The sequence below is a fragment of the Watersipora subatra genome, chromosome 2, assembly GCF_963576615.1.
Source record: "Watersipora subatra chromosome 2, tzWatSuba1.1, whole genome shotgun sequence".
NCBI classification, from domain to species: Eukaryota; Metazoa; Bryozoa; class Gymnolaemata; order Cheilostomatida; family Watersiporidae; genus Watersipora; species Watersipora subatra.
Genome location: NC_088709.1, coordinates 67,973,581 through 67,998,877, shown reverse-complemented (window position 1 = coordinate 67,998,877; position 25,297 = coordinate 67,973,581).

The window sequence follows — 25,297 nt, the reverse complement described above, 5'->3', positions numbered from 1 at the left end:
GACTGATTTCGGCGAGAAACATATTTTGTTAGACTGTGCCCAATCGATTGATGACTCTAGACTAATTTTCAATATGAATAGAAAATAAAATCATTTTCACAGCATATCACACTTTGTCTTTTAAAGTGAACACAACATGTGTTTTCATATTTGCGCATGTTTTTAGTGTAGCTTCAAAAGTGAGCCACAATTTGTTTGTAGCACCCCTGAAGGGTGCTACAAACTTGAAGCTTCTGCTTCATTTATTATGTTGCTATAATAATTGAAGCCAATGATGTTAGCAAAGAATCATTCATCTACAGTCATCCATCACTTTGCACTGCCCAGGTTGATGAACTGGGCTGTGCAAAGTGATTTGTAAACTTGCTAAAGTTGTCTAAGAAAAAGTTGCCAACTAGCTATGTAGTAAAATGTAAAAATAAGCATGGCCTCAATTAAATACACTCGTACACAGAGAGAAATTTTGATTGAATCTTAAATCATTAATAAATCTAAATTCAGGGTGACAAAACTGTACTCAAAATTGATTTAATTTGCATTTAATAATGATTTACCTATACCAATGCATACTGTGGCTATTAAATCATATTATGATTAATAGCTGAGCTTTTGTACAGCTTTGCTAGTGCCTTTTCAATCATATAATGATTGATGGTTGAGCTTTTGTACGGGTATACTAGTGCTTGTTCAATCATATAATGATTGAAAGTTGAGCTTTTGTACAGGCATGCTAGTGCTTGATAAATCATATTATGATTGAAAGTTGAGCTTTTGTACAGGTATGCTAGTGCTTGATAAATCATATTATGATTGAAAGTTGAACTTTTGTACAGGTATGCTAGTGCTTGATAAATCATATAATGATTGAAAGTTGAGCTTTTGTACAGTTTTGCTAGTGCTTGATAAATCATATTATGATTGATTGTTGAGCTGTGGTACAGGTATAGGGGCCTACTAAGGCTTGTTCAATCATATTATGATTGATAGTCGAGTTGTTGTACAGGGATGCTTTTTGTAGAAATAACCAAAACTAAATCATTCTGTGATTCAGTGCTGTGCTGCTATGGATGTTCCCTGTTCACTCATGGTACTGTCATTTTTAAATCAAAATAAAATTGTAATTTTATACCAGGAGAAAACAATTACACACTTGAGTGAACTGATTGCTATGAACTTCTTATTTTTATTTTCATGAAATACTGAGGTTAAATATATGTATAAGCAAAATATATTATGATAACTTTAAAGCTATAATATGAATAAAAAGGTTAAAAATGAACTGTTTTGCAATGAAGTGTTTACATGTAAATGTTTACAAATAATTATAAAAGAGAAAATATTTTAATTGAGTACTAGCGACACCAGCCAAGATACCATCAGTTAGAGTTCTAGAGAAGCTGTTACTTGACTATCCCCATCATTTGAAGAAGTCTCATCTGCAATGCAGAGGTTGTTGTCATCAATGATGAGAGCAGCCGTAACAGACATTCCACCAGAGCCCCAACTGATGAATGGGCTTGGATGTGGTACCTCTGGTTAACCACAAACAAACTCTTAACATAGGCCAGACATGCATCTACCTCAGTTGCCATCAGGAACACTGCTCCTGTTGACAAAACCAGGTAGATACATTCCTGTTCATTTGTCAATACACTGGCTCCTCTGCTGGTTTCATCCAAGGTACTTTGCGAAAGTCTCTCCATAAACAGGCTGGTGGCTGTCGACTTGCCCCTCAAAACACATTGCTTTTCATCATCAAGGTTGTCACCTATAACATCACAAAGGTAAATTGGTAAAAATTGGTACAAAGGTAAAAATCATAAAGGTAATAGCACAGTTCATAACTAATAGTCATGTAAATGTGCTAAAACTAGCAATATAGTAATGTGGGTAGGTAGGATTAATGATTAGGAGTTACCTAACTCTGTGTTAAGGATTGAGTGATAATTATAATACAATTCATAACTAAGAGCTCTGGTTACAACTAGTAATATAGTTATGTGGGTAGGTAGGGTAAATGATTAGGAGTTATCTAGCTCTGCATTAATGATTAGGAGCTATCTAACTCTGTGTTCAAGTCTGGGTGATGATAATAATACAAGTCATAACTAATAGCTCGGGCTACAACTAGTAATATATTTATGTGGGTAGGTAAGGTAGATGATTAGGAGTTATCTAGCTTTGCGTTAATGATTCGGAGTTATCTAGCTCAATGGGGAATATTGATTTACTCAACCTACTCTTACAATTTGAATTAATGTTTTTCAACTTACTCATTTTAACTCATTCTGTTTCCTAATAAGGAGAGTTTGAGTTCTTGAGATCATGTTAGGCTAAAGGTTGGCTAGCTGGTGTTCCATCAGTTCTATAAAAATATCTTCATCGACGCCTTGGTCTAAAATTGATAGAAAAATTTAAATGATATATTCTGGTTGAATATGTGAGCAATTTTTTCATAGTTGTTCTGTTGTTTCTGTGAGGTTAAATATTATATTATATGTTTTAAACAACAGACAATATATATTAAACTATAAAAGATTTGAGATTGTGAATATAGTTTTAAAAATCCCAATGCAGCCACCATTACTCTTGCTCCAAGGGGTGTGCGTGTGTTCTATGATTTTTTGTGATATCCAATGATGTAGTTCTCAGGAATTTTACATTGCTTAGTGACAGAAACATTAGTATGACATTTATTATAAATTTTTGGCTAAATAGTGCAATGTTGTATGTTATACAAACTCACCATGGCAGGCTTTCACAATTGATTATCCAAATGACTGCAGAAAGTGTGATGGCACAGATGACACAAGCTCTTCATGGTTACTTGCTTCAAGATTGTCTATGTCGTCACTACGATATATTTTTTAATTATCTGAATAGTTGTCAATTGTGTTGTGTATCCTACTAGGTGATCGCTTTAACAGTATCAAGTGCAAAATGACCATTGCCAGCTTTAATTCTACAAGGATGATTTGAAAATGTCTCCTTTGTTTTCATTGGTCAATGCGATGAATAGGCTGCCCAGCGCCTGAGCCGCTTATCATCATCATAGATATTAGGCATTTATAGCTTTAAAGCAAGACATGGCCAATTTGTTGTACATGTATTGAGCAAAAATACTGTGAATAATAGTTAACCATGGAATGCAATGATTTTAGTTTGTATTTTTAAGCTAGGAATACAGAGAATTTTAAAAACCCTAAGATGGCAACATAAGTAAAAAAAGACATAATTAATATGAGTTAGTCTGGATAGGTTCTCTTGGAGAGGGAAAGAACCGTGCCTCTACCCCACCACGCAATATGTGTAGTGTAGCTACTCGATTTGACTTGAAAACAAATAGCTTATCTTATACTGAATATTGTATTATGGATACATTAATCATTTCAGTTGGGTTGAGTATCAGATAGATGTTGCAACAGTGGCGAAGATGTGCGGTGTTAGGAATGCATTACTATCATGTTTTTTTCTTATTACCACGTAAATCAAATTTTGTGTATATACTGTATTGCACCAATAAACAGCGAAATCGACATCTATGTGATACTGTGTATAAATGTCCGCTCATGGAAAACCATGGCCACCCCCTTGGCTCACATATAACCACCTTAACTCCATGTTTTAAGCAACACTTACAAAAGTCAAATAAACATACAGATTACAGATCTTCTGTGCACTACAAATGACGATGCAACTTAATAGGAGAAATCAATCTTCACTCAGTAAAATAAAATACACTAAAGGTTTCTATGTATCAGATTAAGTGAAACAAATTGCCAGATCATTGCTCCCAACCAAATGTTTCACTGGTAATAAGTGTATTTTATCGATATCAGGCAAGGCAAAAAATCCTAAATAAGTGTAATGTAGTAATTTAATCTTGTATTTCATCCTTTTAGCTCTAGTAGAAAGCTTACAGATGGCTCAACTAATACTATACTATTCACTTATATTCGACTCCACAAACTACATTTTGTTTGTTGAATTAGGAAAGTGGAATTAGGAGATTTAAGTCAGACAATGGCCATCAAATGAGTTGTTTGAGGCCATCATTCAAATAGTAAGGTGATGAAATTCTGTCAATAGTACAGCCTCAAGCTTAGATTGCAGCAGTTTGGATACATTAGCTACATGCTACAATTAGAGGAATTCAAAGTCATGTTTATCCTTGAATTTTAACAAGATGGTAAGTTTTCTTAGCTATTGTATATCTGGTGAAATACAGTCATACTAGTGACAAACATCAATTGGCCATTAATGATATCCATGAAGCATTGGTTAAACCACTGTGACTGCATTGCACAATAATTTTGTATGATTAGCTGAAACTTTATTTTTGTTTTCATTGATAATGGGAGAATGGCTTCAGTTGCCTCAAAACCTGACATACAATAAGCTCTACCAAAAACCACTTTCTTCAAAAGGCCACCATAATTGAAGTGCCAAGCCATATAGAAATTTACATTTAAATCATACTCATTTCAAGGCATCATGAGTTTCGCTGTCGGTCAAGGGGTGGTTTCAACTACCTGTTTCTACTACAAAAGCCCATTACAGAATATTAGTATTAAGACTGCTTGGTATCATAGTGTACAGTGCTCAGCAAAGCATCCTGATAGCTAAAAGAGCAAAGTGACCAACAATAATAACTAAATGCTTGTCTATAAAAATGTTCTTCTCAGCTGTGGTTGTAATATTACCAGGTCGCTCTAGTTGTTGCGCTGGCCCATACTGAAAGCAAGCACTCCCAATAACTCACAGCGTCATTGTTTCATATACAACATAAATCCCATCATTGAATTAAGTTATGTAACTCATAGCATCTGTTAATAATAAGACAGGGTATAACCAAGCTATAAATAAGCAATCATATAGTATTAGATAATTGTAGTAGAAGATTGTGGAAGATAGCATTTTATGCACAATCCAACAAAGGTTTTAGGGCATTGGCTAGTAGATATTATTGGGCTCGCTGAATTAGGAAGGCTGTAGCATAACAGCCAATGAGTTTACCATCTAGCATGTATATAAAAATATATCAACTGCAATTAACCTGAGACAGGCTGAGCTTAGGCTACAAAAAAACAAAATAATAAATAAAACAATAAAACCAATAATATTAGATAGAGGGTTTTTACCATTGATATCAATTATATCTAAAACTGTCTACAAAAGCAATGTTTGGCTGATTGCCCCGTTTTCAACATTCCTTTATTGTAGCTCATTCCATTTTTCTTCAAGTGTGAAAAGGTGTGATACTATAATTTTACTTGGTTTTACATGTACAACTATTTAGTCAAGAGCTTCACAACACAATTCTATGTTTATCTCGAAGAATATATACAATGCTCTAATTATTAATATTTACACAACTTAGCCATGCTTGTGAAATTTCAATTGCTTCAAAATGAATTTTTTCAATATCAAAAAAGTATATAATAACTATACTGTTGACATTCCAGAATAGACCAATAATATGCAATAAGACAATTTTTCAATTATTCCAGATTTGAAACTCAACAACATTCTGATCATAGCTATTTCCTTACTACAACAGTCCAAGGTTTAATAGAAAATTTAAAACAACTATTGCAAGTTGATCATGTCAGGCCTTGGCCAGCTATTTCATTGGATTCATTAGATAGAGAGCATGCCTAAAGAGCTTTCATTGCTTCTGCATAAGCTCGTTAATAAACAGCTTTGTGAATGACAGCTCAATTTTGTGTTGCTGGCAGAACGTGAGATATGACTTGCTGCAGTCTGTGCAGCTAAGTCTATGATATGGTGGTCTGGATTTATTAATGAGATCTCAGTCTTGGCCCTTATATTACTAGACTGTTGACATCCAAGCTAAACATATTATGATGAGATAAGTTGCTCGAGGAAATTTCGTATTTTACCATTTTACAATTTTTAGGCAACAGGTTAATGCAATTACCCAATTCTCAATAATTTACTCTGTTGTGTAGTCTTATTCCAGCATTTCATTACCCCAGCGATCAGACAAAAGCAGTCTTGGGCCAAAAACGGTGTTTGGCTACACACCATTTCCGCAAAGTTGTGCAAAGAAACCTTAGTTCAGTGAACTCAACAATGCCATGTTGAAAACCTTTCTTGAGAGAATATCTAGCTAGGTTTGAACAAACTGACGAATGAATATATTTATAATACTCCAAATGTATAAATTGTTCACATGAATCAATCAAGGGGGCAGTGCCCGGATCTCAGCAAGGAAGGATGTCCAGTACTTTTTATTTATTGACTGTTAGTTTCCACTACCAAGTTCAAATCCAACGCTTCTGTCTAGTTCCAATTAGGGAACAGATAATTTCATGAACTAACCCCAGCTTGATGCGGTTCAAAATACAATGCATTACATTTCTTAGCTCAGTTCACTAAACTGCCATGCAGGGCCGTATCCTTCTATACTGCGGTTTCTGCCATGGCAGTACCTTTTTTTGAAGCACAAATCCTGGAATTCACGTCATTTTTGCTTGACTTCAACCCTTGGGCTGGGGAAAGGGTGTCGTTTATTGTTTATCGTTATAATGTCGTTTATCGGTTGCGTGGAGAAACGAACTTTATGTCGCTTTCGGTAGATGTTTATAAAGCTGTCGTCTAGTAGCGGTAAACAAAGGATGTGAATGCTAGTAAGTTTTAAATATCATCAACAAGATATTACTTGATGAATCACAATATGAAATGACTATCTGAGAGACGTTGCTTTGTGCTAAAAGCTAAAAAAATCGTGCCTTCTTGGAAAAGAATAAAAATTTAAAAACTTAGTCAACATAGGCTCGAATTTTAAAACGGTAAAATAAAAGTTATTTGATCCTGCGATCGTTAGTGATTTTTTGTCAGATCAAAATAAAAAATAATTTAGATGATAGAAATGATGTAAACTTTTTGAACTTTTATTATTCTTGGAATATACAGAGAAAAACAATTGTTATTTTAGCTCACACAGCAACTTTTAGCGTTGGACTCTAGCAAATTGAATGTTTCTAAGCATTTCATACAGAGACAATTGAACATGGTTGTATTTTTTTGTAGTAGTATATAGATAAATTAATGCTACGTACAAAATATTTTGTTCATAGCATTAATTTAATATAGCTGGGGTGGAGGGATCTCTGTGACATGGCCAGGATCTGGCTCACTCACCCAAAGACCCTGGCTAACTCTGACACATAACAAAATTAGTACCGACAAGAGGTGGACCAGAGAAAGATTGATTCATTTATTATTGGGGTATAGAATTTCATTGTGTACTAGTAGTGGCAGCACCATTGTAGTACTTGTAGTAGTACTAGTAGTAATAGAAGTAGTGGTAGGGATATGTGTAACCAGATTAAAGTGGGAACAACTCTTGGTCTAAACTGCTGTGGATTGTGGAATCAATATTAAATGGCAACTGTCTCAAATTTGATTTATTTCAACAATGATTTAAAACAGATTCATGAGGAAGTATGTGATTGAATTTTGATAGTCCCGGCTGTCAACAATTAATTAGTGATCATTAATAAATCAATCATCAGTGTCATATGATTGATTTTTTCATTTTGCTTCACTGATTTCAGAATGATCAGTTGTGATTGAAGTTTGAGTTGTTAGTCGAATGTAGGATAGACTCACTATTTACTCCAGCTCTTGATTAATTTGCCATTAATTATCATTATCAAATCATTATTCAATCAGTATGGGTATGTGTTATGGGTAACAGTGATTTTTAGATCATTATCAACATAATATTAAATCTTAAGCCTGGCTAAATCAAATTACAATCATTTTTTTCTCTCTGTGTAGGCTTGACAGTCTTGTGTACCACGGGAGATCGTAATGAGTAACCAGTATCTGCATAATTAACTCATTAGCCACCAAATTAATTAAGCTATCGAGACATGATTACATATTGCGTAAAGTCTAATATTTGACAGGGGTGCGTATAAATCAACATAACTTTTGAACCATATGATCAACAAAATATGTTGATACAAAAGTAGTCATAAAATGTTACATCAGCAGATGGGATGCGATGAAAATTACCAGGAACGCATTGCAGGATGAGAACGAACACTTTTTATGCAATTTTTAAATAACTGAGAGCATGTCAAAGTTATACGATTTATCAATATTATTACAGTTTATGACATTATTATTACCGGTAAAATATGAATAATAACTCTCAGTAGTACTACTGTTCAATAGAACTCACCAAAAATTCATAGATCTAAAGTTAGTCAAAATTTGTAGCTGTAATGCGGCGAAGATGACTGCTCATTGCTACCAATAAATAGCAATAAAAACTAAAAGTTTTTGCAAAGCAAAACTAAACTCGAAGGGTTATTAACACAATTTTTATTTGCTCAATGCAAAAGATAATTGTTTCCTTTCGTTTAAGTTCAGATACATTGTATGACAGGGTAATGAAGTGACTACTCAGTAATCAGAATGATTTTTACAAAGCCTGCTAATGCAACATCACGCGACTTTTGGTCATACGAAGACGCTTTGCCATACTATGCATCTCATAACACTAAATATTTGATGAACAAAGTGGTAAGGCAACTGATTGGTGTTGTAGTAGCGCGATTGCTTATTAATATGTCAAACTGGGTTTGATTCTCAGGTGGGAAAACCATTTTTTCCTAACGCTTTCAAAATGGTTTCAGACAGATGGACAGAAAACCACTGATCTTACTATAATATATTTTCTGTTATTATTTTTAAATAAAGCTAATAAACATGTTGTTAGCTAAAATAATTCACCGGTTTTAAGATCTGCGTATAGCCAATTTTAACTGATTTCCATTAACGATGTCAGACAACAATTTTTAGTAACAATCTATCTGCTTTTAGCAAACTTAAAAAAACCAACTTTTGATTCAGTTGCTGTTGGATTCCATAAAACGATATTCTTTCATAGGCATAGGATATTCAAATGGGTGCTATATACATAGCATATGGCCTGTCATTTTATATTTGTACTAATAGTGGCCATAAGTCATCAAGAAATCTGCTCTACTTTAAACAAGTTAACACAGATGCTTGTTCCTAATTTAAGAATTAGCTAGAGCTAAAATCTGTACTAGTTACACCGGTGCCATGTTTTATAAATAAAACCAAAAATAATATTTCATCTGAATAATTTAAACCTTAAAAGATTTAAAAAAATTAATAGCTGGATTCATGCTGTGCGGTTAGTTATATGTATTCAAGATTTTTTAGATGGAGCCACTGATACCAAAGAACTATGTAAAGACAAAGATATCACCTTCAATGATAACTCGGCAATTACAGTTCAGAGTCCTGACTATCCTAACAGTTACAATAATTCTGATAAATGTGACATGCGACTTTTACCTGGTGGTACTGTACCTAAACTATGTTTAGTAGTAGTAGAGCAGGCATCTACTAGTGATTGTACAGTACCTTATGCTGTACTGACTGCTGCATTGAAGACTCCATCAAATCAGACCATCATCTGTGACTCAGCAACTAATGAAAAGACTCACACGATTTACACAGAGATTAATATTCATGTTACGCTGTTAAGTCTACAGCTATCAAGAGGAGTGGGATCAGAATTTCTTCTTCAAGTCTCAGGTACCGTATCATTATTATAATTGTTTTTTAATGATATATCTTACCATATCTTTTACAGCTTTGGGTTCATTAAGATAAATGACTAGATTTGCATTTAAATACCTTTACTGATCACCCATAGCTAACTAAACATAAATTAAACTCTACCTGTTTGTTAACTCTAATTTGTATTTTCTTAGCTGCAGCAAAATTTGCAAAAGTTCCGCTACCCACACTTTGCGCCAGAGTTTTAGGGTATTGATACTTTATCAACAACTGACAAGGATTGGCAATTTTTTTCTCCCAAAACCTTGAAAGTCAGTGATTACTAAGGCAACTATTGAAGGTGTCATTTAGATAGTAGAATCTAACTCCTACATACATCGATTTTAAGGTTTACCAATATGGCTTACAGAATCTCATAGCAAATATATCCCAAAATAATAATTGTGACATATTTGTGAAACAGTTATAAAGATAAATAATAATAAGTATTAATTAGTAATAAAGAAAAACAATAATTGTGATATAATTGTGAAACAAGTATATCACTAAAATAGTAATATAATTTTACTGTTCAGCAAAAAAAGAATTTTTTCAAAGTCTAATGTATAAAAAAGAACCCGATCACATTTACACAATGAATTTAATGATATGTTAATACCTAGTTCTGTGGTTGGTGTAGAAATAAAGCAATAGGCTATCACAATTAAATGCTATTTTTTATATTCTCAGATGAGAAAGGTAACCTAATACTTCAACGAAATGTAACCAATCGCTACAACTAAAAGTTAGTTTCAAGCTACAAACACATTCTAGTCAACACTTAATTTAGTACTCATCATTGCTATATATCTGGTGTTGATAGAACAGAAAGGGCTAACTAAAGCTAGTTTGAAAAGCTTCTAGACCAACAAAAGATAATGAAAGTAGTGTTTGCCCATTGGGGAGACCACTTTTCTCTTCACATCATACTAATATTTCAGTTTTTTGGCTAATAAAGCCTGTTTACTCTCTATTTTAAGGCCGAGCTACTTACTTCTCAACTAATGCATCCACCATCATATACTGTGGTCAAATTGTTTAGAAGCCTTGCTTCTAGTAGAAGTCTGGAAAAATAGCAATACCTTTTAACGTGGAATCAGTAAATGAGAAACGGTACTGTATGTCAAGGTCATAGTAGTGTGAAGGATTTTACCGTGCCACCTTCAGTGTTATCCGCAAGCTGAGTAAATCACAAAGACCAACTTGTTATCAGAGCATACAACATATATTTATGTGATAAATACATTTGCGCTAGTATAACAATGGTCCAGCATGCATACATAAGTAATAAACAGTATTGGTATACAATGTCTATCGTATGCAAGGAACTGCGCTGCTCTGCCTGCCTCTCTAACGCGTTCTTCCTTTTAGGCTCTTCTTTCCCGTTGGCTCTGTCACTTGCGGTTTCTGTTTTCCGCCGTAACATTCGCTGCTACGTGACCAAAGGACAAAGGCATAGATATAGTAAACCCTAGATATGCAAATACTCAAAAGAAGTGAGGCCTATAATTAGCATGACGCAACGTCATGGTGATGTGCAAAGTGAATCAGCTGATCTATTAACTCCTATTGACTTAGCACTAAAACTGCTCAATTTTTCTATAGTTTGTGCATCTGAGACTGCCTATTTTACTGAACGTATGTAAAACTTATATACAGTAATACTTCAACTTACGAGTGCCCTAACGTACAAGAAACTGGAGGTACGGCCAGCTTTTAAGCAAGCTTTAGCACTAACATACGAGCCATGTTTGAGATACGAGCACATGAGTCAGTTGCCAAGGATGTCGGAGGTGTTTTATGAGAACAGCATCACGCTGTAATTTTCAACTGCTCAGATTATACTTTTGTAGCATGTTTTTTGTGCGCGATTTTCAGTGCAGAATTCTGTGAATTAAAAGTACCGTGCGTAGACCAAAAGTTTGCCAGTAAAAGGATAGATAATGCAAAGAAAAAGCGAATGATAACAATAGATATTAAACGAAAAATTATTGAAAAATATGCAAAATATGTATGCGTGATTGAGCTAGCTCAGCAATATGACAGAAATACATCCATAATTATCAAACACAAGGATTAAATTCAAGGCCTTTAATTTGTAAAAGGACTAACCATAGTTTCTAAGCGATGCAGCGATCTTCACAACCACTGATGGAGAGACTGCTCAGGCTTTGAATAAAAGACAAACGATTGGCCGGTGACTGCGTAACTGAAACGATGCTACGTAAAAAGGCCGGTGCTATCTATCAAGACTATGAAAAATAGACATTCGGACAAGCTGGCTAGTGGTCATGCATTAACCCTTGGTGACGACACCTGTGTCTGTCCTGATCGCAACATGTTGAAGGGGCGACAAAGGCAAACGTCCTTAGATAGGTTTCTCTTAAGGCGGCCGGCTGGTCGTCAGAGCAAAACAAAACAAAAATTAGCCAACCAGCGAGAAACTTAAAGCTATGAACGCCGAAGAAATTTTAATTACGTTAAGTTAAAGATTAAAGTTTGCTTTTAGGTTTGCTTTTAAGTTTGTCTTTTAAGACTTGGATAAAATCTAAATTTATCCAAGTCAACTGTTGTAATGAAGGATAACTTATCTCTCCCTCTCTGGCAAATGCTAGCGTTAGCTGCTATTGTATGTATTTAATTTTACATTTTAATTAATCACATTTCCTTGCATTATTTTTTATTTGTTGCTTTTTGAAAGCATGTGGTAAGTTAGGACAATAACCAACATGTTCTTTCTGTTACAATATATTGTTTTGAGTGTTTTATTTGCATTTTTAGAGTATGGAAACCAATCAATATATATTTAATCATTTTATATATAAATAAATTGCACCAACATGCGAGCAAATTGACATACGATCTCAGTCTCTGAACGCATTAAGCTCGTAAGTCGAAGTATGACTGTAATGACTTTAGATCAGAAAGGCAAGAATCTCACACACATGGTAATGAATAATACCAATGATTTAGAAGCTTCTATATCATTGATAATACAAAGAGTGACCAAATATAAATTAAACTAATAACAAACTAAGGAATCAAATGATATTTAGAAGCAGTAAAGCTGGACCACTGCATTAAACACCCATTAGACATTACTAAAAATAACTAGACGAGATAGTTTTTGTCTAAGGTTGGTTGAACTAGATTCCTGCTTTGAAGCGGCATAGTGTATTCTGATTTTAGTATAGCAATTTACTATAGTTTTGAGTAGACTGTTGGCATGCATTGTACATGTAAAACCTTGATTGAAGTTATGCAATAAGACATATATGTTATTGTCTGTGTTGTTACTTGTTTAAAAGCTCTCTGTGTGATACCATAGCTCTCCATGTGTCAACGTAGGCACTTTCCTGCAGCAATACATACTCGGCCTATCAATCTGGTCACCAGTCCTCTGTTTTTAACTGAGATTAGGGTTATGTCATCACTATTTCTACTTCCCACTACTTCTACATCAGTCAAGAACTTGATACACTCATCACATTTGAGTTAGAAAAAACTCCTCATCGCCGAACTCCTCATCTTCACCTTCCTCAGCTTTTGTCTCTTCTTTCTTTTTCTTTCTAGTCAGAGAATGTAGCAGGAGTTGGCCAGTTTTTTCAGCCCTGCTCACATCCAGATCAATACAGTTAACATTAGGACTTGGTGTGATATCTGCTTTTATGAACAGTGCTTGAAGTGCAGATCTAAAGCACTGCACATCCGGGTTATTGTTATAGCCACCCTTAGATTGTATTGTGGAAAACTGAATCTCAATGTGATCCTGGTTGATCTTAAAGGTTAGGAAGTAGTTGATTTAAGGGTAGTTGCTGAAAAGATATTGAGCAATGCCATGTACAGATTTGGCTGCTGACTCAAAACCAATGACGAAATGATGATGATTTTCCTATTATTTTCCACTAGCAGCTTTCAGCTTGGTGTCTTTAGTCAGCATAGATAGCTTATGATATTGTTGAGAACTTCTTGTTTTGAGTTGAAGTTCTGTTATGGGCAATTCAGGATATACCTGGGGTGTTGTGGTCTCTTCTGTTGACATTTCACTAAGAATTTGGACTTATTGTTATGTTTATGACTTAAAAACTAGCATGCCAAGCGTGCTTCCACTACTAAACTTATTGCTCAATTGAAGGCTTTGATGCTGTGATGCGCATCACTACGATGTAATGTCGTGAGAACAACAGCCAATTATAGTCCTCACTTTTGCTCCATTGTAATGATAGCTATTCGCCAATCTAGGGTTTACTATATCTAGGGCCAAAGGTAACTGCGTACTTCCAGTCACCTTTGTTTTTTATTGCCGGCCAGGCCTTCGGGTGAAAGGGGGAGGCCCGGCCCGGTCTGCTAATTGATTGTCACGCTTCCATCGGCTCTGTTCACAATGCTCTTCCATCACAGTATATTTTCAGGTCAAACACAAACAAACCTGACATTTTCAATGTTAAATGCGTTTGAAAGGATGCTGGGGTTATGTGTTTTACATGATGAAATGATGTAAACCACCACATGTTTTGATAAAATTAATGATATAGCATATGCGTATATTTTATGTCTCTAAAACTATTTTAATGTAGTTTACTATTGATTTAAAGTATATAGTAGTATTCCTTACATAATAGAAGAAAAAAATTCAAGTATTGGATAGATGACCTATCACAATGATCTATCACAGTACGTTTAAAGTTACTTGACAATTAAGTTGAAATGTAAAAACTTATGCTACACAGTTTCTCAAAATATTGCCAAATCACAGAATATGACTTTAACAAAACTGTGAAAGTAAAGACAAAGTGTTTGCATCAATCTTTTTAATTTTATATCAATATATATATATAGTACTTTATTGGCAATAATTTCATTTCACAAATAGAAATGTTTTTTTCAAATTAGGCCATACAACAATAGTAAAACAAAAAAAGGGTAAAAAAAAGAAACAGTTAGCCATTAAAATTGAATAAATAATCTGACAAATAGTGTTTAAAATGCCTTTCTCTGCTAAGAGAACGGATATTTGGTAGAAGATTGTTAAAGCAGCTGGCAATGACATTTTCAAAATGATTGTTAGTGATTGTATGTAATTTGTTCATATCACGTAAGTTGAAATGCGTTGAGAACCTGTAATTATCATGTAAAAAACAAGGACACAAACCGTGAAAAATCTTGAAACATTGAATTGAAGTAAAATAAATATTTAGCATAGGCAGAGTAAGAAAAGCCAAAGGCATAGGCATAGGCAAAGTAAGCGTAAACATAGGCATAGGCATAGGCATAGGCATAGGCATAGGCATAGGCATAGGCATAGGCATAGGCATAGGCATAGGCATAGGCATAGGCATAGGCATAGGCATAGACATAGGCATAGGCATAGGCATAGGCATAGGCATAGGCATAGGCATAGGCATAGGCATAGGCATAGGCATAGGCATAGGCATAGGCATAGGCATAGGCATAGGCATAGGCATAGGCATAGGCATAGGCATAGGCATAGGCATAGGCATAGGCATAGGCATAGGCATAGGCATAGGCATAGGCATAGGCATAGGCATAGGCATAGGCATAGGCATAGGCATAGGCATAGGCATAGGCATAGGCATAGGCATAGGCATAGGCATAGGCATAGGCATAGGCATAGGCATAGGCATAGGCATAGGCATAGGCATAGGCATAGGCATAGGCATAGGCATAGGCATAGGCATAGGCATAGGCATAGGCATAGGCATAGGCATAGGCATAGGCATAGGCATAGGCATAGGCATAGGCATAGGCATAGGCATAGGCATAGGCATAGGCATAGGCATAGGCATAGGCATAGGCATAGGCATAGGCATAGGCATAGGCATAGGCATAGGCATAGGCATAGGCATAGGCATAGGCATAGGCATAGGCATAGGCATAGGCATAGGCATAGGCATAGGCATAGGCATAGGCATAGGCATAGGCATAGGCATAGGCATAGGCATAGGCATAGGCATAGGCATAGGCATAGGCATAGGCATAGGCATAGGCATAGGCATAGGCATAGGCATAGGCATAGGCATAGGCATAGGCATAGGCATAGGCATAGGCATAGGCATAGGCATAGGCATAGGCATAGGCATAGGCATAGGCATAGGCATAGGCATAGGCATAGGCATAGGCATAGGCATAGGCATAGGCATAGGCATAGGCATAGGCATAGGCATAGGCATAGGCATAGGCATAGGCATAGGCATAGGCATAGGCATAGGCATAGGCATAGGCATAGGCATAGGCATAGGCATAGGCATAGGCATAGGCATAGGCATAGGCATAGGCATAGGCATAGGCATAGGCATAGGCATAGGCATAGGCATAGGCATAGGCATAGGCATAGGCATAGGCATAGGCATAGGCATAGGCATAGGCATAGGCATAGGCATAGGCATAGGCATAGGCATAGGCATAGGCATAGGCATAGGCATAGGCATAGGCATAGGCATAGGCATAGGCATAGGCATAGGCATAGGCATAGGCATAGGCATAGGCATAGGCATAGGCATAGGCATAGGCATAGGCATAGGCATAGGCATAGGCATAGGCATAGGCATAGGCATAGGCATAGGCATAGGCATAGGCATAGGCATAGGCATAGGCATAGGCATAGGCATAGGCATAGGCATAGGCATAGGCATAGGCATAGGCATAGGCATAGGCATAGGCATAGGCATAGGCATAGGCATAGGCATAGGCATAGGCATAGGCATAGGCATAGGCATAGGCATAGGCATAGGCATAGGCATAGGCATAGGCATAGGCATAGGCATAGGCATAGGCATAGGCATAGGCATAGGCATAGGCATAGGCATAGGCATAGGCATAGGCATAGGCATAGGCATAGGCATAGGCATAGGCATAGGCATAGGCATAGGCATAGGCATAGGCATAGGCATAGGCATAGGCATAGGCATAGGCATAGGCATAGGCATAGGCATAGGCATAGGCATAGGCATAGGCATAGGCATAGGCATAGGCATAGGCATAGGCATAGGCATAGGCATAGGCATAGGCATAGGCATAGGCATAGGCATAGGCATAGGCATAGGCATAGGCATAGGCATAGGCATAGGCATAGGCATAGGCATAGGCATAGGCATAGGCATAGGCATAGGCATAGGCATAGGCATAGGCATAGGCATAGGCATAGGCATAGGCATAGGCATAGGCATAGGCATAGGCATAGGCATAGGCATAGGCATAGGCATAGGCATAGGCATAGGCATAGGCATAGGCATAGGCATAGGCATAGGCATAGGCATAGGCATAGGCATAGGCATAGGCATAGGCATAGGCATAGGCATAGGCATAGGCATAGGCATAGGCATAGGCATAGGCATAGGCATAGGCATAGGCATAGGCATAGGCATAGGCATAGGCATAGGCATAGGCATAGGCATAGGCATAGGCATAGGCATAGGCATAGGCATAGGCATAGGCATAGGCATAGGCATAGGCATAGGCATAGGCATAGGCATAGGCAGAGTAAGCGTAGGCTTAGGCGTAGGCAGAAAAGCGTAGGTGGAAAAGCGTAGGCAGAAAAGCGTAGGCAGAAAAGCGTAGGCAGAAAAGCGTAAGCAGAAAAGCGTAGGCAGAAAAGCGTAGGCAGAAAAGCGTAGGCAGAAAAGCGTAGGCAGAAAAGCGTAGGCAGAAAAACAGAGGCAGAAAAGCGTAGGCAGAAAAGCGTAGGCAGAAAAGCTGCAGAAAAGCGTAGGCAGAAAAGCGTAGGCAGAAAAGCGTAGGCAGAAAAGCGTAGGCAGAAAAGCGTAGGCAGAAAAGCGTAGGCAGAAAAGCGTAGGCAGAAAAGCGTAGGCAGAAAAGCGTAGGCAGAAAAGCGTAGGCAGAAAAGCGTAGGCAGAAAAGCGTAGGCAGAAAAGCGTAGGCAGAAAAGCGTAGGCAGAAAAGCATAGGCAGATTAATCAAACCCTTGAAATTTGTAGGCAGATGTATTAAAAAACCAATGTGACATTTTTACTTTTTTCTTTGCTGGTTATTAATTATTTCTGATTATTTTCTTAATTATGATGGTTCAGGTCATCTGCATTACAAAAAGCAAGGTGATGATGAGGAATTAAAGAGAATGTAGTGATGAATATGAAGAACATAATGGTGGCACTCCTAAAGGACACCACATAAAATAGCGTAGCAAATTTTTATGGCGATCACTTTTATGTGTAACCCTTTGGCTGGGTAAAAGCCCAGCGAAAACACATGAAAATCGTGTAATTTAGTTTTAAAAGGTTAATAAAATTGATATTTTATGAAAAATCATAGCTCAAATCTTAAATTTATTTCTATGAAAAAAATCTTTTGTTTTGTACATAAACATTCATTTACATATCTACTACTACACAAAAATATAACCATGTGCAATTGTCCCTGCATGAAATGCTTGGAAGTATTTCTTTCGGTAAAGTCAAACGCATATTACGTAGCCGTACGAGCTTCCTTAACGATAGTTTTTCTTTGTATGTTCTTAGTATATTAAAAGTCCAAAAAGTTTAAATCACTTATATCATCTGAATTATTTTCATTCTGATCGGACAAAAAATCACTAGCGATCGAAAGATCAAATAACCTTTTATTTTACCGTTTTGAAAGTTGAGCCAACGTTGACTGGTTTTTCTAACTTTTATTCTTTTCCAAGGAGGTGCGATTTCTTTAGCTTTTAGCACAAAGCAACGCCTCACCGATAATCGTTTCATATTGTAAATCATCGACTAATATCTTGTCGATGTTTTTTAAAACTTACTAGTGTTCATATCCTTTGTTAAAAGTTTCTAGGCGACAGCTTTATAAACGTCCACCAAAAGCGACATAAATGTCGTTTCCCCACGCAACTGATAAATGACATTTCGGTCGTTTCTTCAGCCAAAGGGATAAAAAGTAAAATCATTTTATCCTCTAAGTTGTTATTATGTTTGCTGCTATCTGAAACTTTCATCTCAATAGCACTTTATATTTGAATCATATTTAATTAACTGTTTTATGGTGCTTTGAAAATAAACTTCACTACGGTTTTAGTAAGCCCAGTAACAACTACTCCGCCCAGTTCAGCCACTCCAAGCACTCCAACCACTACAACCACTCCAACCACTCCAACCACTCCAACCACTCCAACAACTCCAACCACTGCAACCATTCCAACCACTCCAACCACTTCAACAACTCCATCCACTCCAACAACTCCAACCACTGCAACCACTCTAACCACTTCAAGCACTCCAACCACTACAAACACTCCAACCACTTCAACTTATACAGTCACTGCCACCACTTCAACCACTGCAACAGAGAAAGGTAACTTCTTGACTTTTGCTGATTTATCTTATTTTCTAGCATTCAGAGCTGAAATCTGTGACATTTCTTGTGCTGGTATTTGCTATTAAGAATAGGCAACAATGAGTTGTAACCCCCTTGTTTGAAGCAGCTTACGTTTACCTAAACATCGTCTGATTTTACTTATCAATATTGATTAGTAGACGTGTTAAGATGCTTCATATACATAAAATAAGAACATGAAGGGCAACAGTTTGTATGAGCAAAATCCTTGCAGCAATTATAGTAGACTGACAAAACTGTAGGTTTTAAGTTGCTAGAAACAATTATAGGCTAAGGGCCAAAAATGCATTGATTAACCGTTGCATAAGCATAACAGATAGTATTATATGTTTAAACAAGGTGAACACCTTGTGACTTCACAAAACAACAGTTCTTGCTAATGTACCATTTTGCCATATTTACAGTAATATCTGCTAGTGATTAGCTTGTAGCTCAAGTTATGATAACCATATTTTGACAAATTAAACCAAATTTTGAAAAAAATCATTGTTTTTCTCAACCAATCTTTCATCAGAATTTTCGCTAGAGGGATAAAAAATGTTGCACGATTTGCAAATAACAGTGTTTAATAGAAAATAAAAAACTGCAATGTTTACATAAGTAATTTTGAGTCTATCTCAAATTGAGCTTTTCCAGAGATGATAAACCATTTTGCTTTCTGTATCCTTGCAGAGACTAGCAGCATAACAACTCCCAAAAGTAACTATCAAATAGCAGTGGGTGCTGGAGTGGGTATACCAATAGTCATCATCATAATTGTTATACCGACTTGTCTCATAGTCAAAGTTAGAAAAAGGTTAGTAGAATAGAAATATTTTGTACAAAACAAACTTAAGCCTTTAAGTTCTTTACACACAAGGCAACACTTTTAAATCCTTGCAAGGTAGAGATGTAATTTAATGCAGTAATGGAAGTTTTTATTATCAATTGAGCAAGCATGCATATACATGTAGATTATATATTTGGGTGTATTTATTATTTCTCTTATTTACTTTACATGTACATGTATTTAATAATACCTGACATAAAACATCTTTCTGAGGCAAAGGTGTAGTTTTATGCGGTAATAAATTGTTTATCAACAAGGTGAATGAACTCGTGTGTATTTTCAGAACTGTTTGCTTTTTTACAAAAACTAACCATTTTGTTTGTGTGCTGCTTTTACTCACAATAATCTCAGTACATACAAATACATTACGCAATATATTTAAAAGCAAAATTGGCTCCAACTTGAAAATCTTTTTTATTTTTATATTGTTGTTTATAAATTGTTTAAAATGATCTGCACCTTAAGCTTAGCTTCTGAACAACAGCAACAACAACAGCAAAAAAAGAGGTGCTCATTTTCTTGAAGTTTTTTAATAATTCAGCTGGTTTAGAAATGACAAATCTAAATTTAACCTGATAACCTTCAATACTACAACTTAATGTAAAGAATCACTATGTTGGTTTTTAAATAATGTTTCCAACTAGCTTTTAAAAGAATTGTAAGAGTGGCAGTTTGTGTTTACAAAAGTATTTATGAAAAAAACAATTTCATGTAAAACCAAAGTGATTTCCTTATAAATCAATTTATTATTTATAACATAGTTGCAGTAAAATATAATTTTCTATGTTGTAATTTTTAATACATTTTGTCGTTTTTCCATAAGCTACAGGGTAGTCAATGTAGATAAGACAACTCTGATTATATACATACATGTAGCATAACTTTTTTTTCAACATGGTTGTTGTAGAACATTGACTCAACCTGATATTTTAATAAACAAGATTTACCTCTAAACATTTTTGATGTCCATTTCTAATCCAGAATATTTTTGAAAGCATCATGGTAAATAATTAAAATATCTTTTGTACATCATCCTATTAATATTTACTATATTATATTACCATTTCTGTAGCCTTAAATTGGCAATGTGTGTATGCGTAAGTGAGTTTTCTTTTCATTGATTTGTAGAAATGTAACATGAGATAAAATGAAAATATGGTTACAATATTGATTAAATTAAAACCAAATAAATATAAGCTTAGTTCCTACTCGTTGAGGCCTATATGATGAGGCCTGCACTGCAGCTGCATAGCACTGCAGCTAATCGATACGCTAGGCCCACAGGAATTGGCAAACTTAAACAGCAGGTCTGAATTAATCTAGGCTTAACATATGGCTCCTAGCGTTAGTTCTAAAACTTGCAAATGCAAAAGTTTTGCATAAATCTATTGAAAGGCTGTCCCATTGTGATTGTATTTTATATTTGATTGTTTTTTTGACTACAAGCAGTATATAATTGGTAAAGGTGGATTGGTTTCTATAAATATAATGTCATAGTGTGAATCGTTTTTTATTTTGCCATCACTTGAATAAATTTTAGAATGGGCCATCAAAATAATTTTATACTAATTTTACTATTATATACTATTATTATATATATTATTATACTAACTATATTATTATAACTTAAAGCAGCATAGATCTTATTTAGTTTAGTTAAACTTACGTGTCAAGTAATCAATGTTTTTGTTCTGTTTTTGCAAACATGCTAAAATGTTAAGAATAAAACACTTTTAGAGGCTTTAAGCAAATAAATTCAAATTATTTCATGTGTGATCATATGAAAATATAATAAACAATACTTGGATGTCCTATAATAAAATAATAAGGTACATGTGTAAAGGAAATAAATTTGTGGTACACCTTCGAAATATTTTTTCAAAAGTTTGTTCAATTCTCTGGTTACAACTTCCTTCAAAAATCAACTAATTAAATATTCTTTAATTAACTGTTTATCAGTATTTAGTCATTGGACTGTGTAAACCATTTTTTATGTTTGTTGCAGTATTTTTAAATTACTCATGTCTTCATCAGCAATATATTATTTTTACAATTATTTTGTTTATTGTTTTTATTGCCATATTGGTTGCGTTATCATCATTGTTATTATTAATTTATTATTACCAGGAATAAACTCTACTGATGTAGAGGTTAATTTATAGAACATGCAGATTACACAGACATTGAGATCTAATTTCAATATGGTTCAATATATTAAACCGCATGAGAAAGATGACAGTTAAATTTTAGGCGGAACTTGATTCAACTGGCACATTTTAGACGTCATGAAAATGAGGGAGACGTAGAACTGAAGCTCCTCAATTCAGAAATACTACCTTCTACACTAGAAGTACTGAAACGTAAGTCATTTTTGAACCATGAATCAGTGCTGCCAAAATACTAATTATGACATTGAAAATCAAAGGAACATTCCATTTTTGTACTCTGTGCTGGATATTTGAAAATAATCTCCAAAATCTTCACCAAAATAAGATTATTACTATAAAGTATAAAGAGAAGCTGCAGTTTCTTTACAGCTTCTATAATAACATGGCTCAACTGCCTGAATATTTGGAAATAAAAAATTTCCACAGGCTTTAACTCAAACTAACACACGAATGACAGTCTACAGAGCAAATCTTCAATGTTGATGGTAAACATAAGCGATGTAACTGCAGATTGGAGTAAAAAATTCATTATTTGAGCAAATATTTAATGAGAAGTAGATGAACAGACTCAGCAAACTCTGCTATATTTGCAAGAGTTCAGTTTTTATCAGCTAAATTTAAACTTCATTCAATCTTTCCTACTGTTAGCATAACTGTTATACTGTTATACTGTTAGCAGTGTATAACTTTGCAATTTTATTACCTTCTAAAGCTCATTACCTATAGAAAGCTTAAAAAAGGAATTATGACATAGTGTCAATGATTTACTGAAGAATCGTATGAGTTCAGACTACTATAAAACAACTAAATTACAAGTAGCTGCCTCTGTAACTGTCACCATCGCTATCACTATTTATGTCACAATAACTGTCATTGCCACTATCACTGAAGCTGTCATTATCATTATTCGATCACTGTTGCTATAGCTATACCTGTACCTGTAACTATCAATGTCTTTATCACTGTAACTGCCACTGTCACTGTAACTGTCACCATTACTGTCACTATCACTGTCACTATCATTTTCATTGTCATTGTCATCGTCATTGTCACCGTAACTGTCACTATCCCTGTCACTATCACTGTCACTATTACTGTCACTACCACTGTCACTGTCATTGTCACTGTTATTGTCATTGTCACTGTCACTGTTGCTACCACTGTCACTATCGTCTGTAACTCCCACTCTCACAGTAACTTGCACTATTATGGTCACTGTAACTATAACCAAAACAATAACTAGCTACAGCAACTTTTAAATACATGATTAAACATTCTACTAATCAGTCTACTTGCTGTCATTATAAGTTACTTGTCAATCTTATCAAGCAGGTAAAACTGCTAATGGTTAACACTGAGGTTTTTTATTTGAGAAAGGTATAGAACTGAAATATGAAAACATATATTATGAAAAATTAGTAGCCATTTTAGCTTGCATATTCATAAATATGTTGTTTGAATTTAATGTTAGTTACACAACTAAATCATATAAATTTAGGCTTACTAACTTCTGTCAAATATATTGCTTTGTTCAAAATAAATTGCATCTCTAAAAATATTCTTGCAGCTTTAGATCTTGTATTGTTTAATTTTTTCAGAAAATTAAATGCACAAAGAATGGATATGTCTGGCACATTTCCCAAATACATTTAACATCAAGTATCAAATGAAACAGAAAGTTACTAAAGTAGGAAAAATATGACGATTGTTTTATTTACAGCAAACAAAAGAAATACAACTCATGTTTACAGTGAATTAGACTTAGAAAGACCTATGATTTCTTCCATGGACTTTCTATACATGAGTATTAGACCAGAAGTGGTTTCCTTGTCAAATACAGACAAGTTTAATGTTAATAATATTTTTGGTACATATGACTAAATAATTTATCAACATGTTTCATTTTCAACAGAGCTATATCAAAGGATATGAAGTAGAATACTTTTCCTGAATACTCACAAAACAGTAAATTTGCAAACATCCAAATATAAATAAATTTATAAATACTAACAGCTAAAATAAAATATATCTAAAGTATACATAAAATAAGAGTGTGCACGTACTACTCTGCCTTAATTAACAATGTTAGTCAGCTCCTCATACTGTATGCGCTTGCTTGGATGATAGGCTCCGCCCCCTGGTTATTTCTTCTCACCATATTTCCTGTGATGTAACTCGGGTTGCAATGTGTATGTGACTTAGCCCTGATCGTATATAAACCATGATCTGGCCAGTTTAGCTGAGGTAACTGAGCTGACTTCTTTGTCCATAATAACTAAACTTGCCCTGGCTGTGCTGACTTGATGCTGCTAGCCATGCTGGCTATCACTCAATTGCATATAATGCATGCCACTACTTTGTGACTTTCCAGCTGGAGCACTCGGTGTTAGTGCCTGACTGACTGCCACTATAGTCACTGTTTGCAGGACACGCATGGAGCGCATCATGTAGATTTGGAGTTGTGCGCTAGTTATTTAATCATGCGAATTAAGTGTTTCTATGGAGTTCCACATGATGCGGATTGACTACGGCGCCTTGTTGAAAAAATTTAACGAATCATATGCTATAAGTTAACAATTAGTGACGTAGTTAGCGATGCACATGTTAGTGAGGGAAACACGTGAAAATCAATCGTGAAAGGAGGATGGAAGTATTGAAAATGTTTAAAATTGAATAGCTGACTTGGCACACGCTGTTTCCATTACTTACCTGCATGATGAATTCAGTAAAGTTTTGCGAGTTCAAAAACTCGCTTAGTTTGTAGATTTATGTCGTTTCCATGATCCTGTTAACTTGAGGATTGGCTCAAATTTTTAAATTGCACGCATCATTGAAACATATTAAATATAACTCTATGGGTCATCATTAATTGATTTAATGCATATATATTTCTCATCTGTTACAATGGCAGGTAGCCAAGAGGTGAAGACTACACAACAATGAGAACTTACAGTATCCGGAGAACTAAGCTAAGAATATCACTAGACTTCCAATTAATTGAAATTTATACTTGAATCTTATAACCTTACTATATTCAGACCAAACACACTGCTGCTTGTAACATATTTTAAACATTTGCTATGAATGCTACAACTTATAATACTGAAATCAAGTTACTTTATATGCAATGTTATCAAGTTCAATAAAGTATTTACAGGGTTTTTAAGTCAGAGTTTTCATGCATTAAAACATATGCCTATTTGACAAATCATTAATAAGCCCTCGGAGAAGTTTGTTGTGATTGGTTATATATAGAAGTACATTGTTAAAGAGACATCTTTATAGTCTATACTAGACTAACTCTTGCTGA